This window comes from Trichechus manatus, unplaced genomic scaffold (genome assembly GCF_000243295.1).
Source record: "Trichechus manatus latirostris isolate Lorelei unplaced genomic scaffold, TriManLat1.0 scaffold00021, whole genome shotgun sequence".
Taxonomy (NCBI): domain Eukaryota; kingdom Metazoa; phylum Chordata; class Mammalia; order Sirenia; family Trichechidae; genus Trichechus; species Trichechus manatus.
The window spans coordinates 16102690-16116155 of record NW_004443957.1 but is presented as its reverse complement, the minus strand read 5'-3'; the positions used below and the strand labels follow the sequence as shown (position 1 = coordinate 16116155).

The 13466-nt window shown below is 41.7% G+C and overlaps 1 protein-coding gene and 1 non-coding gene across 2 annotated transcripts in view; one reads left to right on the top strand and one right to left on the bottom strand.

Annotated features, from left to right (window-relative positions):
- SOAT1 (sterol O-acyltransferase 1) overlaps nt 1-13073 on the bottom strand; it is a 68676-nt gene extending 55603 nt beyond the window's left edge. The window contains exons 1-2 of the mRNA XM_023728074.1: nt 12939-13073; nt 10686-10734 (exon numbers count right to left, since the gene is read on the bottom strand). The gene's annotated coding sequence lies outside the window, so the exon portion shown is untranslated. The remainder of the gene's footprint in view (nt 1-10685; nt 10735-12938) is intronic.
- TRNAG-UCC (transfer RNA glycine (anticodon UCC)) lies at nt 2908-2978 on the top strand. Its single transcript has one exon. It is a non-coding gene; the product is annotated as a tRNA-Gly (tRNA).
- Nucleotides 13074-13466: the final 393 nt, after the last annotated feature.

Genomic DNA, 13466 nt, shown 5'->3' with positions numbered 1-13466 from the left:
CAATGTCATAAAACAACATGTGTACTACTGTTTCATGAGAAACTATTTGTTCTGTAAGCCTTCACCTGAAGTACAATAAAATATTGAAAAAAAAAAAATTACAGCCCTGGAAACCCTATGGGGCAGTTCTACTCTGTCCTATAGGGTCATTATGAGTCAGAATCAACTCAGCAGCAATGGGTTTGGGTTTCGGTGTTTTTTGCTTTTGTTTTGTTTTGTTTTGGGGGGGACGTATTCAAGAAGAAACTCCATACTTTTTAGCTATCACTCCCCCTAGCCCACCACCCCTAAGCAACGACTAATCTACTTTCTATCTCTATACCAGTTGCCATAGAGTCGGACTCCTACTCATGATAACACCATGTATGTCAAAGCAGAACTGTGCTCAATAGGGTTTTCAATGGCTGATTTTTCGGAAGTAGATCACCAGGCCTTTCTTCCAAGGTGCCTCTGATTAAACTCAAACCACCAACGTTTTGGTCAGCAGCTGTTTCTCCTCTGCCCCTTCTTTATCTAGCTAACTCCTGATCCTTCAAAATAAAAAGAGTCATAGTAATAGTAATAACAGCAGCAGCAACAACAGCTTTTATATAGCGAGCACGTATTACGTACCTACAAGGCACTATGCTGCTTATCCCTTTAGATTTATTTAATCCTTACAACTTTAAAAGATACGCATTATTGTCATTTTACAGGTGAGAAAAATATAGCTTAGGGAGGTGATTTAACTTGCCCCAAATCATATAATTCTACAACAGTAGAACTGGGATTCAAAACCAGGACAACCTGATTCCATAGTCTACCCTCTAATCACTAGGTTAAAAAGTACGTACAAACTACAAGTATTTCAGTAACTCAAGTAGATAATTATACATTTATTACATAAAGAAAGCCATACAGGCTAACTGAAACAATGTTACTTTGCTTTTAGCTGAGACTGTATCAACTCAAGGAGCCCTAGTGGCACAGTGTTTATAAAGCTTTCGACTACTAAACAAAAGGTCTGTGGTTTGAAACCACCAGCAGCTTTGCGAGAGAAAAATGTGGCAGTATGCTTCCATAAAGATTTACAGCCTTGGAAACCCTATGCGGCAGTTCTACCCTGTCCTATATGGTCACTATGAGTCAGAAGCAACTCGACAGCAGTGGCTTTACAACTCAGTGAACAGAGTTATTTCATGGTGATTAGAAGCAATAATAAAAATGTGGATTAAAAAAAACTTAATCAAGTCTGACAGGTAAATACTATTTGTTTAAAAGGTAAAAAGAAATTTTGAATTTGGATAGTCTGTACAAAAAAAATAATTAAAGGAATTCTTGGTGATGAAAAGATTAGGAACCATCAGTCTAGTCTAGAGAATAAATCTTACTTCAAAAGCTAAAACTCAAATACTGAGTTTGCACAATTACACTGCCTTAGGAATTTAATCTACTTATTTTCAAAGTGAGCCAAAGAAGAAATGCTCTCTTCTTAACAAAATATTTATTTCATAGTCTGTATTGATATATTTGGGGCTGATTTCCTCTACCTAGTAGGAAGTCAGAACTGCAATACATGGAAAAGCACAGGACTTGGCACCAGAATACCACTGTTCAAGAGGTTTCAGTCCCTGCTCTGCCATACCATACGTCCTTGGGTAAATCCTCCACACCTCTCTAAATCTGTTTCTTCATCTAGAAAATGGAAATACTACCTCACAGGGTTATCATAACAAACAAACAAAACAAAAAGGTAGTATACACTAAAGTGCTAATGTTTTATTAATAACAAAGTTTAAGAAATTAACTAAAGGATCTGATACCTACATATCTACCTTCTTTCTGTATGCTAAATGAGAAGTCAAACAGTAAGCCTTATCATCCATCAAGTTCTGTGCTTGCTCTTAAGATGGACCAGATGAGAGTAAATAAAGTGCCGTGATTATATGCCTTCTCAACAGTTTAAACACCATGTGGCCTCCAAGGAAAGATAAAATCTTACTGTCATACATACAGATGTTCAGAAGGAGAACTATTACTTAAAACAACTCACCTCAATTTTAACCAAATCCTCAGATCACATAAATCATAACATTATGAGACAGTCTGACCTGAGCTCATTCTGCTATGCATATCAGCTAATAATACTGTTTGTTGTTATTAACTGTTTGTGCACAAAATAGAGGCAAATTCTAGTAATACTCAGTCCTAGACAGAAGGATCATTTTGGTCTGTATGGAGAACAGAACACAAGCAGGGCAAGAGTGTAAGTAAGCAAGGGACCAGTTAGCTAAGCAGTTATACAATCATCCAGGTGAGACATGATGGAGATTTGAACTTTCTGACCACCCCATCTAAAATAAGACCTCTACGAATCTCTCCCCTTACCAACCTAGACAGGAGCTAGGCAAACCACTTTAGCTGTGGTGAAGTCAAAAATTCAAACTGTAATCAATGGTAAATGGTTTCTAAGAGGTAACATACATGTGAGGTAAATCACAATATTTTTCTTGCCCTCCCATATAAGAAAGGTACAGGAGTGGGTGTTATCCCCCTTGTTTCCTATTGCTTCTAGATCACCGCTCCTCCTTCCCTTCCTTAAAATCCTGTCAGCAGATTATTACCGTGATACTAATCCTCGTTGCAGGTATGTACAGTTTTCCTGGTCACTCCCCTCATTCACTGAGGATGTGAACACCTGGTTCCGCCCTCTCTCCCTACCACTAATTTTTCCACCCTTATTTTACTTCACCATCCATGTATACAGATCTATCCAACACCCTGGCCTCTAAGCTCTTTGACTTCTTCCTGCCTCCAATAAGCTGTTCTTACACCTATCAGTCATACCTTCCCCTAAAACTTACTACTACCAATAACTGCACTACATCCATTAATTCTAATTTCCGGCATCTAGCCCTCTGACCAGGGGCATTGGTGGTTCAATGGTAAAATTCTTGCCTTCCATGCAGGAGACCCAGGTTAGATTCCTGGCCAATGCACCTCATGTGTGCACCCACCACCAGTCTCTCAGTGGATGCTGAACAGGTTTCAGTGAAACTTCCAGACTAAGTGTGACTAGGAAGAAAGGCCTGGTAATCAACTTCTGAAAATCAGCCAGTGAAAACCTATGGATCACAGTGGTCCAATCTGCAGCCAGTCAGATGTGCATGGGGTCACCATGAATAGGGGGCCGACTCGAGCGCAGTTAACAACAACCCTCTGACCACCAGCAGTTTACTTACTCCAGTACCTCCACACCAATTCTTTGACACTCCCTCCCCTCTCCAGGCACAGACTTCCCTGAGTTCTAGCCTCATCTATTCAACTGCCTACCTGACACCTTCATTTGAAGTCTTATAAGCATCTCAAACTTTTAACACAACCAAAACTGAACTCTTGATGTTCATCCCAATTCCACTCTTCTCACTATCTTGCCCATCTTACCATCTCAGTTAATGGGACTAGCGGTCACTTTTTGCCCAGATATAAAAAAAAAAGAAAAGAAAAACCTAGGAGTCATCCTTAATGCTTTTACTTCCTCTCATCCAATCCAGCAGAGTCCATTTGACTCTGCCTTCAAAATATACCCAATTCTAGCTACCTCCATCCTAGTCATAGTCTAAGCCACTATCACCTCGCACTTAAGACTATTGTAGCAGTCTCCTAATTGGTCTCTTTTCCATTCTTTCTCCCTTCTGGTCCATTTTTCACATAGCACTCAGAGTAATCCTTTTAAAAAGTTAAGTCTGATCAAGTCACTTCCCTGCTTAAAACTCTTTCAAACACTGAATTTTGTTCTAAGTCCTCACCATGGTCTAGTAACTCCTACATTATCTGCCACTGTCCACCCTCAATCTCAACTCTTATTACAACTCTCTCACTCACTCTAGTTACTTAGGCCTTCTGTTGTTTCTTGAAAAAGCCAAGGTCGTTCCCACTTCACGGCCTCTGCTATTCCCTCAGTACGGAACATTTTCCCCAGATACTCTCATGGCTTTCTCCTTCACTTCATTCAGGTTCTCTGCTCAAATGTCTCCCTCCTCAGAGACTTCCCTATCTATCCTATCTAAAAAAAACTCTCACACCCTATTACTCTCTTATCGCCTTATCCTGCTTTATCTTTCTTCAGAGCACGTATTACCCAACATATTGTTTATTGTCTATCTCTCCCACAAGACTGTACTCCCCATGAAAAGTAGAATTTTGCCTTATTTACCAGTTTATCCAAGTATCTAGAATTGTGCCTAGAACATATTTTACACTTAATAAAGTTTAATGAATTAATAAAGGTATCATGCATTTTCACATTCACTAAGGAAATAAAACAATATTGTCCACACATGTTCATGAAGTTATCATTTTAATCAGCTAGTATGAGAGTTAGAACTGATTTTCTTCACTTTTATTTCTAAATGCACCCATTCATATTATACAAGACAATAAGGAACAATTAATGCGGACATGTATATAATTTGAGATTTAAGTTATAGGTATATACATAAAAATGATCTGTTCTGAAACTGAAGACTTTTTGTCAACATCAGCCATTCAGGACCAATTCTGAATTTGTAGTCTAAAAGAGACTCTGAAAAATAATCTGCTGACAAATGTCATGCCCTTTATGCCACTGAAAAATCTTTCAAACTCATCCTGAAACAATTTAAATAATTAGAATAAAAAAGTTCTAAGAATTACTAGTAAGTTCCCTTTTAGTGGGTACTTACTATTTGCCAAACACTCTGATAAAACCTTTATCATCCCCTTTTATCCTAACAATAATCCTATGAGGTGGGTAACTGTTTCCATTTTCTAACAGGAAAAATTACTGATTTGCCAGAAGCACAGCTACAGGTGACAGCAAATGAAGGGGGAAAATTTTAAAGTAGACACCAACATTAAAAAATAGAAAGAGCATAGGTCCTTTAGCGTAGGAGCAAAGAGGTTCTCTCTCTTACCAGTCCTCAGCAGTGTTACTGTATGAGAGCTGAAGTTCATGTTTTAATGACCCTGGCACATCTTTAAAAGGCTATGGTAGTTTAAACATAAAAGGCAAGGAATATTTTTTAAGTTTGCACTGAAATGATTTTTTAAAGTTCTGACAATTAAAAGGTATGTGCCAATAATCTGGAAAATTTATGTATATTAAGCACCTCATTCTACGACGTTAGATAAATGTGTAGTAATAACATTGAGGTCTGTCCCATTGTACTCTATATAGCCTCACACAAAAAAAAAATGCATCAAAAGAGGGTATGATTAAATATTCGGGAAAATCAAACAAGTTCTCACAGAGGAAGTGACATTAGAACCAGGGTTAGAAGAAGGAATAGGAATTTGCTAAACATAAAAACGAGACGAAGGGAAGAGTGCGCTTTATGAAGAACATATGGAAAAGTATAAACCTTGGTAATAAAAAAAACCCATTGCCGTCAATTCTGACTCACATGGACTCTATGTAACAGACTAGAACTGCCCTATAAGGTTTCCAAGGAGCAGCTGGTGGATTCGAACTGGCGACCTTTTGGTTAGCAGTCCGACGCTAAACCACTGTGCCACCAAGGCTCCAAAACTTTGGTAATAGATTCCATCATTCCAACATTTTATAGAGGTCCACTATGTACAGAAGGAAGGAGCCCTGGTGGTGCAGTGGTTAAGGGCTCAGCTGCTAACCAGAAGATTGACAGCTCGAACCCACAAGCCTCTCCGAGGGAGAAAGATGTGGCAGTCTGCTTCCATAAAGATGAAACTCAAAACCAAACCCACCGCTGTCAAGCCAATTTTGACTTATAGTGACCCTACAGGACAAAGTAGAACTGCCCTATAGGGTTTCCAAGGCTGTAAATCTTTACAGAAGCAGACTGCCACATCTGTCTCTTGTGGAGCGGCTGGTGGGCTCAAACTGCCAACCTTTTGGTTAGCAGCCGAGTGCTTTAACCACTGTCTCATCAGGGCTCCCGGAAACCCTATAGGACAGTTCTACTCTGTCCTATAGGGTCACTATGAGTTGGAATCAACTCGATGGCAACAGGTTTGGTTTTCTGGTTTTTTTTAATGCAGAAGAAGCCCTGGTGGCACAATGTTTAAGACTTGACTGCTAACCAAAAGGTTGGCAGTTTGAATCCACCCAGCAACTCCTCAGGAAAAAAGACATGGCAATCTCCTTCCATAAAGATTAAACTAAAACCAAACCAACTCCCGCTGAGTCAATTCCGACTCACAGTGACTCTCTACGACAGAGGAGAGCTGCCCAACAGGGTTTCCAAGGATGGATGGTAGATTCAAACTGCCGGCCTTTTGGTTAGCAGCCACAGCTCTTAACTACTGCACCACCAGGGATCCCCCATAAAGATTACAGCCTAGAAAACCCTACAGGGCAGTTCTACTCTATCACATGAGGTTGCTATGAGTCACGACTGACTCGATGGTACCCAACAAAAACAGGCCCTGTGAGTACAAAAATGACTACAACAGTCTGTGCTCTCAAGCAGTATAAATCTAGTGGCAGAAAGACATAAAAACATAAACATAATTCCTAGCGATACTACAAGAGTAACGAAGATTTACATAGTGTGTGAAAGGAACAGAGACCTGGTGCCCAAAAGAATTTAGAGGCAGTTAGGAAAGTCTTCCTGAAGAAGGTAAAGTCTAGATTAAATCTTAAAAGAGGAGAATTAAGCTGGAGCACAGGGTATATGGAGACAAAATGCAGGGCAAGGACACCGAAGTTCAAGGTACCTTAGGGACAGTTTTAAGGAATGTAGAGTTTATCACATAATAGAGATGAGAGAGGTTTCTAAACAAGCGAGTGACTTGATACTTGTTTTTTAGGAAGGTAACTCAGGCAATAACATAGATGATATGCTCGAGAAAGAAGGAAATGGAAGGGATAACAAAGAGCCCACACAAAAAAATGAAGTTTTTGTTGTCAGGTGCCATCCAGTTGGTTCCAACTCATAGTAACCCAATATATAACAGAACAAAACACTGCCCCATCCTGAGCCATCCTGATCCTGAGCCACCCTCACAACTGTTGCTATGTTTCAGCCCACTGTTGCAGCCACTGTGTCAATCCATCTTGTGGAGCGTCTTCCTCTTTTTCCACTGAAATAAGGCTCAAATGACACGTTTGTTAAATGAACAAATGAATTAATGAAGGAGAACAGATAAGGGAGATAAATTTACAAACATTAAGCTGAGAAGCCTATAAGATATCTAGGTGGCTACATTCAGAAGGCAGTTGAAAATATAGATCCAAAGTGGGTTTTCTAATTTAGCTGACTAACGGCATGGGTGTTCCATTAACAAAGCTCAGTAATTACAGGTGGAAGAGAAAGACTAAATGAGCTCAATATGATGTACCTGTGGGTCAGCCAAGTGGTAATATACAAGTCTGGGCTGAAGAGAAAGACCTGGGATTCCTCACTGCACAGGCAGCAGCCAAGGCCAATGCACAGAAAGGAAATATCCCAGGGAGAGACCAAACAGTTAACTAGTTGGCTGCTAACTGAACGTTTGGTGGTTCGAACCCACTAAGCAACTTAAAAGGAGGAAGAACTGATAATCTGCTTCCATAAAGAATACAGCCAAGAAAACCCTATGGGGCAGTTCTACTGTCACATGAGGTCACTATGAGTTGGAATCAACTCAACGACACCGAACAACAACAACAGTGAATAATATGGAGTCTCTGGGTGGTGTAAATGGTTTACATACCCTAATTGAAAGGTTGGTGGTTCGAGTCCACCCAGAGGCACATAGGAAGAAAAGGCGTAGAAGGACATTCTACCCTGGGGAAAAAAACAACCAATGAAAAGCCTATGGTGTGTATTTCCTCTCTGACATGCATGGGGTCGCCATTAAGTTAGAATCAACTCAGTGGCAACAGGTTTTCGGGAATAATACATGGTATGGCTCACTTAGGAGCCCTGGTTAGCAGTGGTTAAGCACTCAGCTGCTAAGTGGAAGGTTGGCTGTTTGAACCCACCGGCTGCATCTTTCTCCCGCAGAGCGGCTGGTGGGTTCGAACTGTCAAACTTTTGGTTATTAACCACTGCGCCACTAGGGCTCCTGATAAAGATCACAGGCTTGGAAACCCTATGGAGCAGTTCTACTCTGTCCTATAGGTTAGCTATGAGTCAAACTGACTTGACGGCAGTGGGGGTATGGTCACTTAATCCTCATAACAACCTATGCAGTAGATACTACTATCCCATTTTACATGTGATTAAGTAACTTTCCCAGTAACAGGTGGCAACTAAAGAACAGTAAAAATGAAGCAAGTAAAGCCTAGAAGAGATTAGAGGAGAACTAGGAAAAAGCAATATTGGAAATCAAATTGAGTGGATGTAAAAAGGAGTAATCTGTGGTCAATATCATGAAAATGGAAAAAGACGGGGTAGGACACAGGGTATTTCACAATTTAGGGACATTAATAGCTACCACTTACTTAACTGCTTGTACAGTTTCAGGAAGAAGGACAAAGAAATATCTTGGAGTGGGTTGCAAAATAAGTTGAGGAAGTGAAAGCAGTGATTCTAAGTCTCTGAAAAGGCCCAGGGGCCCAAGAATAAGTGGTGCCCCCCAGTCCTTACAGCCAACAGCACTGGGTACTCATAGTCCAGCTGCAAAACCCACCCATCTACGTGCTCTAGGGAACAGGGACACACTTTCCTCCTGGACACTCGGGGATGGCCTGTCTCCCCTGCTGCAGCCAGATGCCTGTGCCTACACCAATCACCCATGCCTGTCTAGGACTGTAGGTGAGAGCCTGCACCACACACTTGGTGGCCGATTACCTGGACACCTGAGCTGAATCCATACAGGAGGAGTGGGCGGACTCCTGGGCTCACATACTTAGTGACAGGTCTGGCCACCTGCTGGCAGGACAGTGGAGCTTCAGGGGCACTAGTGACTCGGATAGCTCACACAAGGAGCCTATTTGGGTATATCAAAACAAAACAAGAAGCTAGGACACAGTCAGCAAACATGAACTAAATAAATAACTTATTGATGGCTCAGAGACAACAGTCAATATCAAATCACAAAAACAGACAGACCATAACGGCTTCAGCAAACTCCCAAAATAAAGAATCTAGAAATTTTCCAGAGGAAGAAAATTCTTGTAATTACCAGAGGCAGAATACAAAAGATTAATATACAGAACTCTTCTAGATATCAGGAAAGAAATTAAACAAAATGCAAAACACACAATAGAGGAACTTAAAAAGATTAGAGAAGAGCATAATGACAAATTTAACAGGCTGCAAGAATCCATAGAGACAGCAACCAGAAATCCAGAAGATTAACAATAAAATTTCAGAATGAGACAACTCAACAGAAAGTCATAGAAGCAGAATTGAGGCAAGGGAGGTCAGAATTAGTGAGACTGAAGATAAAGCACTTGACACCAACTTATTTGAGGAAAAATCAGATAAAAGGATGTAAAAAAATGAAGAAACCCTAAGAATTATGGGGGACTCTAACAACAAGAATAACCTACGAGTGATTGGAGTACCAGAACAGGGAAGGATAACAATATACGAGAGAATTACTGAAGATTTGTTGGCAGGAAACTTCCCTGATACCATGAAAAATGACAAGATATCTATCCAAGACGGTCATCGAACCCCACATAAGGTAGATCCCAAAAGAAAGTCACCAAGACATATTATAATCAAACTTGCCAAAACCAAAGATAAAGAATGTTAAGAGTGGCTAAGGTTAAATGAAAAGTCATCTACAAAAGAGAGTCAATAAAAATAACCTCAGACTACTCAGCAGAAACCACGCAGGCAAGAAGGCAATGCAATGACATATATAAGGTCTTGAAGAAAAAAAATTGCCAGCCAAAAATTATACATCCAGCTAAACTGTCTCTCAAATATGATGGTGAAATTAGGGCATTCCAGATAAACAGAAGTTTTGCGCATTTGCAAAAACCAAACCAAAATTACAATAAATACTAAAGGGAGTCCTCTGGTTAGAAAATCAGTAAAATCAGACAACAACCCAAGCCCAGAACACAGGACACAGCAACCACATATCAACACAGATAGGGAAGTCACAAAAATAAATCAAAGCTAAAACACTGAAAATAGGGAAACAGATGTCAATATGTAAAAGATGACAACATTAAAACCAAAAAGAGGAACTAAAAAATATAGACATAGATTTTTCATATGGAGAGGAAGTCAAGGGGATATAAAGAAATAAATGACTGGTATAAACTTAAACCAAAAAGGCCCAGCAGTGAAGGAACCAAAACCCAAACCAAACTCTGCTTTTGAGTCAATTCCGACTCATACCAGCCCTATGGGACAGAGTAGAACTACCCCATAGGGTTTCCAAGGCTGTAAATCCTTACAGAAGCAGACTGACACATCTTTATCCCACAGAGTGGTTAGTGAGTTCAAACCACTGACCTTTCAGTTCACAGCTGAGTGCTTTAACCATTGCACAACCACACACCGTTTACTGAGCCAGTAGTATTTACAGTGCCAGGCTCCATGATAGGGGTATCCCACGCCTCATTTAATATTTCCATTTTAAAAGATGTGGAAGATTCAGAAATGCTAAGAGACTTGTTCATACAGCCAGTAAGTAACAGCAGAAATATTTACACCGGAGGCAACATACAGCTATGACCACATAGCTATTTAAAAGTACAATGACACAGTAAGAGATCAAGAAGTTCTTAAGAATCTTACCTGTGCACTGCAGCTTTGTAACATTCAGTGTGATGATATCTAACTTGCCCTAGGAAAGCAAAACAGGAAAAATGGTTTGATAAACAAGTAAACCATGTTAGAAAGAAGTATCAGCTTTAACCTGCCTACTGTGTTATTACTAATAAAGCTTTCAAAAGAACTTGAAAATCTGTAAAACAAATAAGTATTAAGCTCCTATTCTGGGTGAGGAACTGTACTACATCACCCCCAGATTCAGTGGGAAAAAGAGAAACGATTGCACGTGAAATTTACAATCCAAAACATAAAATTTCTAACCTCTTCCCTTCAAAGGTTTGTCTTGGTACAACCCGACAACTTTTTACGTATCAAAGAACTAAAGTCGTTAAGTCAATTAGCAACACTGAGTAACACAGACTTCTCATTTACATCTGTATGGTTAGTATAACCATTTATCCTAAGTTCCAAAACAAAAGGCCTAGTTTCTGACACATCAAGCTTGACTGGCCTTTGTTAAAAACTTTTTCCATTTCTTTCCCAAGGAAAGGGGCACTCCTCCAGAACACTGTCTTGCCCTAGTATTTCCCATTCAAAAGTTTCTTGGTTTGTCCTCCAACTCATTCCTTCTTTCACTGTGCCAGGTGGTGAGCCAGATCCGGAGGCCATCGTTTCTGACTCATAGTACCCTACAGCACAGGGTAGAACTGCCCCAGTAGGTTTCCGAGGAGCGGCTGGTGGATTCAAACTGCAGACCATTTTGGTTAACAGCCTTAGCTCTTAACCACTGAGCCAGCAGGGCTCCACTTACTGGGGATCGAGACATACATAAGACTAGCCTAGCCTTCATGGTGGCGTAGTAGATAGGCACTACGACTGCTAACCAAAAAGTCGGCAGTTTGAATCCACCAGGCGCTCCGAGGAAATCCTATGGAGCAGTTCTACTCTGTCCTATAGAGTTCGCTATGAGTCACAATCAACTCGACAGCGACGGGTTTGGTTGTTTGTTTTTTAAGCCTTCATGAATCTTACCAGTAGTAGAGGAAACAATTAAAACATCTAATTAACTATCACAACTCATTATAATTGATGATTAACTGCTGCTAAGGAGAATACAGAATGCTAGGAAGGCTTAACCGAAATGGGGTGGCTTTATTGAGGAAGTGATACTTGAACTGACATTTGTAGAATGCATGAGTTGGGAGAAGGGTGACTGAGCATTATAGGTGCAGGGAACCCTTGCAAGACAGGGGATAGGAAAGAGAAAAGAGGCTTTCGAGGGACAAAAATAAAGCCAATGTGGCTTGAACCCAGAGAGCCAGGAGGAAATTAGTCCAAACTGAGCTGGAGACAGGAAGAGTGAGATCATTCGGTATTTTGGTCTTTATCTTAAGAGAATGTGAAATCTTTGACGAGTTCTACTAACCCCGTGATGCACTGAGACACGTGTCTATTTTTAAACGACTCCTCTTAAATGCATCAGAGTTCCTTCTAAAATCCATTCTCAGGTCTAAATAACACGAAAACTTCTCTAACCATTCACTGACACCACCCAAAAACAGAATGCTTCAGGGTGGATTCTACGTCAAGGGAAAAGAACGGAAGAAAGTACTCTGAAGAAGAAAAAAAAGTAGTTTAAACAGATGGCAGCTACTTAAATATTCATCTATAGTAACTATAGAGAATGAAGTTTACGGTTGTTTCCTACTTACAAATAACTTCTAACTCTAGGTATCATTTAAATTGTACGGCTGTTAGCATTTAAGGACAACAGCAGAAATCTAACAACTATATCCCAACATTTAAAAAGAAAATCGGAGTCTGATTAAAGGCTATGGTGCCCATACAGATTTCTCTGTCTTGTAATGTCATCCTTCCCTTCACTCACTTTTTTCCTAAATCAGTAAAAAGCAGACTTCCTGAGCGCATTTTTGGTTTCGCTCTTTAAGGAATAAAACTTCTAATTCAAAACTTTCTTTACTGCGGGTCTGAGGGATGCCGACGGGATTTGGGGGACACCAAACAAATGTACAAGGTTTAAAAGGCTGACAGTAACCGGGCGCCTCACAGTAACTTTCTCGCCCTTCCCTTTCCGCCCCCCAACTCCCAGGGGCTCGTGGAGCCTCCCCATCCCCGGCTCCGGGCAGAGGGTTGCGGGACAGCAAGGCCAGGCCCGCGGGCCAGAGTTGCAGCCACCACCTCTTTCCCCGCCTCTCCGACTGCCGCGGGTGTTCCTTGGCGGGTAGTGAAGAGCGGATGCGGAAGCACGGGTATTACCTGGGGCCGGAGCCCGGCTGCGTGGACCTCGGCGAAGAAGGCCGAGCCGGGAAGTCGTCACTGCGCGGACGGCGGGAGGTAGCTCCGGACAGCTCTCCGGGTGCCCAAGGCCAGCCACACCGCCAGCCCAGCCAAGGAAGAAGATAAAGCGCCGGACTCCCCCGCCTCTCCGCCCCCGCTTCCCTGCCCCCTCCGCTGCGTCACGCGCACGGCGACCGCCGGTTCAGAATTCTATTGGTGGTCCCGGCGGCCGCCAGGCTCCGCCCACCGCCCGCAGCCACCCCGCCCCTTTTCCGGGCGCGCGGGCCCCCAGCGCTAGAGCCCCCAGCTGGCTTTGGCGTTTAGTTAGGTAAACTTCACGCAAGCGTGCCATGACACGAGCGACAACAGACAGTGATCGAATCTGCGGCAGAAACGGGACGGAGACAGCCTGGACGGAAAAACTTCCTGCAAGTCCGAAACAGCACCTTGCATAGTAGTAGGGGACTGGAGAGTCTGGCGCTTCTACTCTAGACTCGCAGAAGCCGC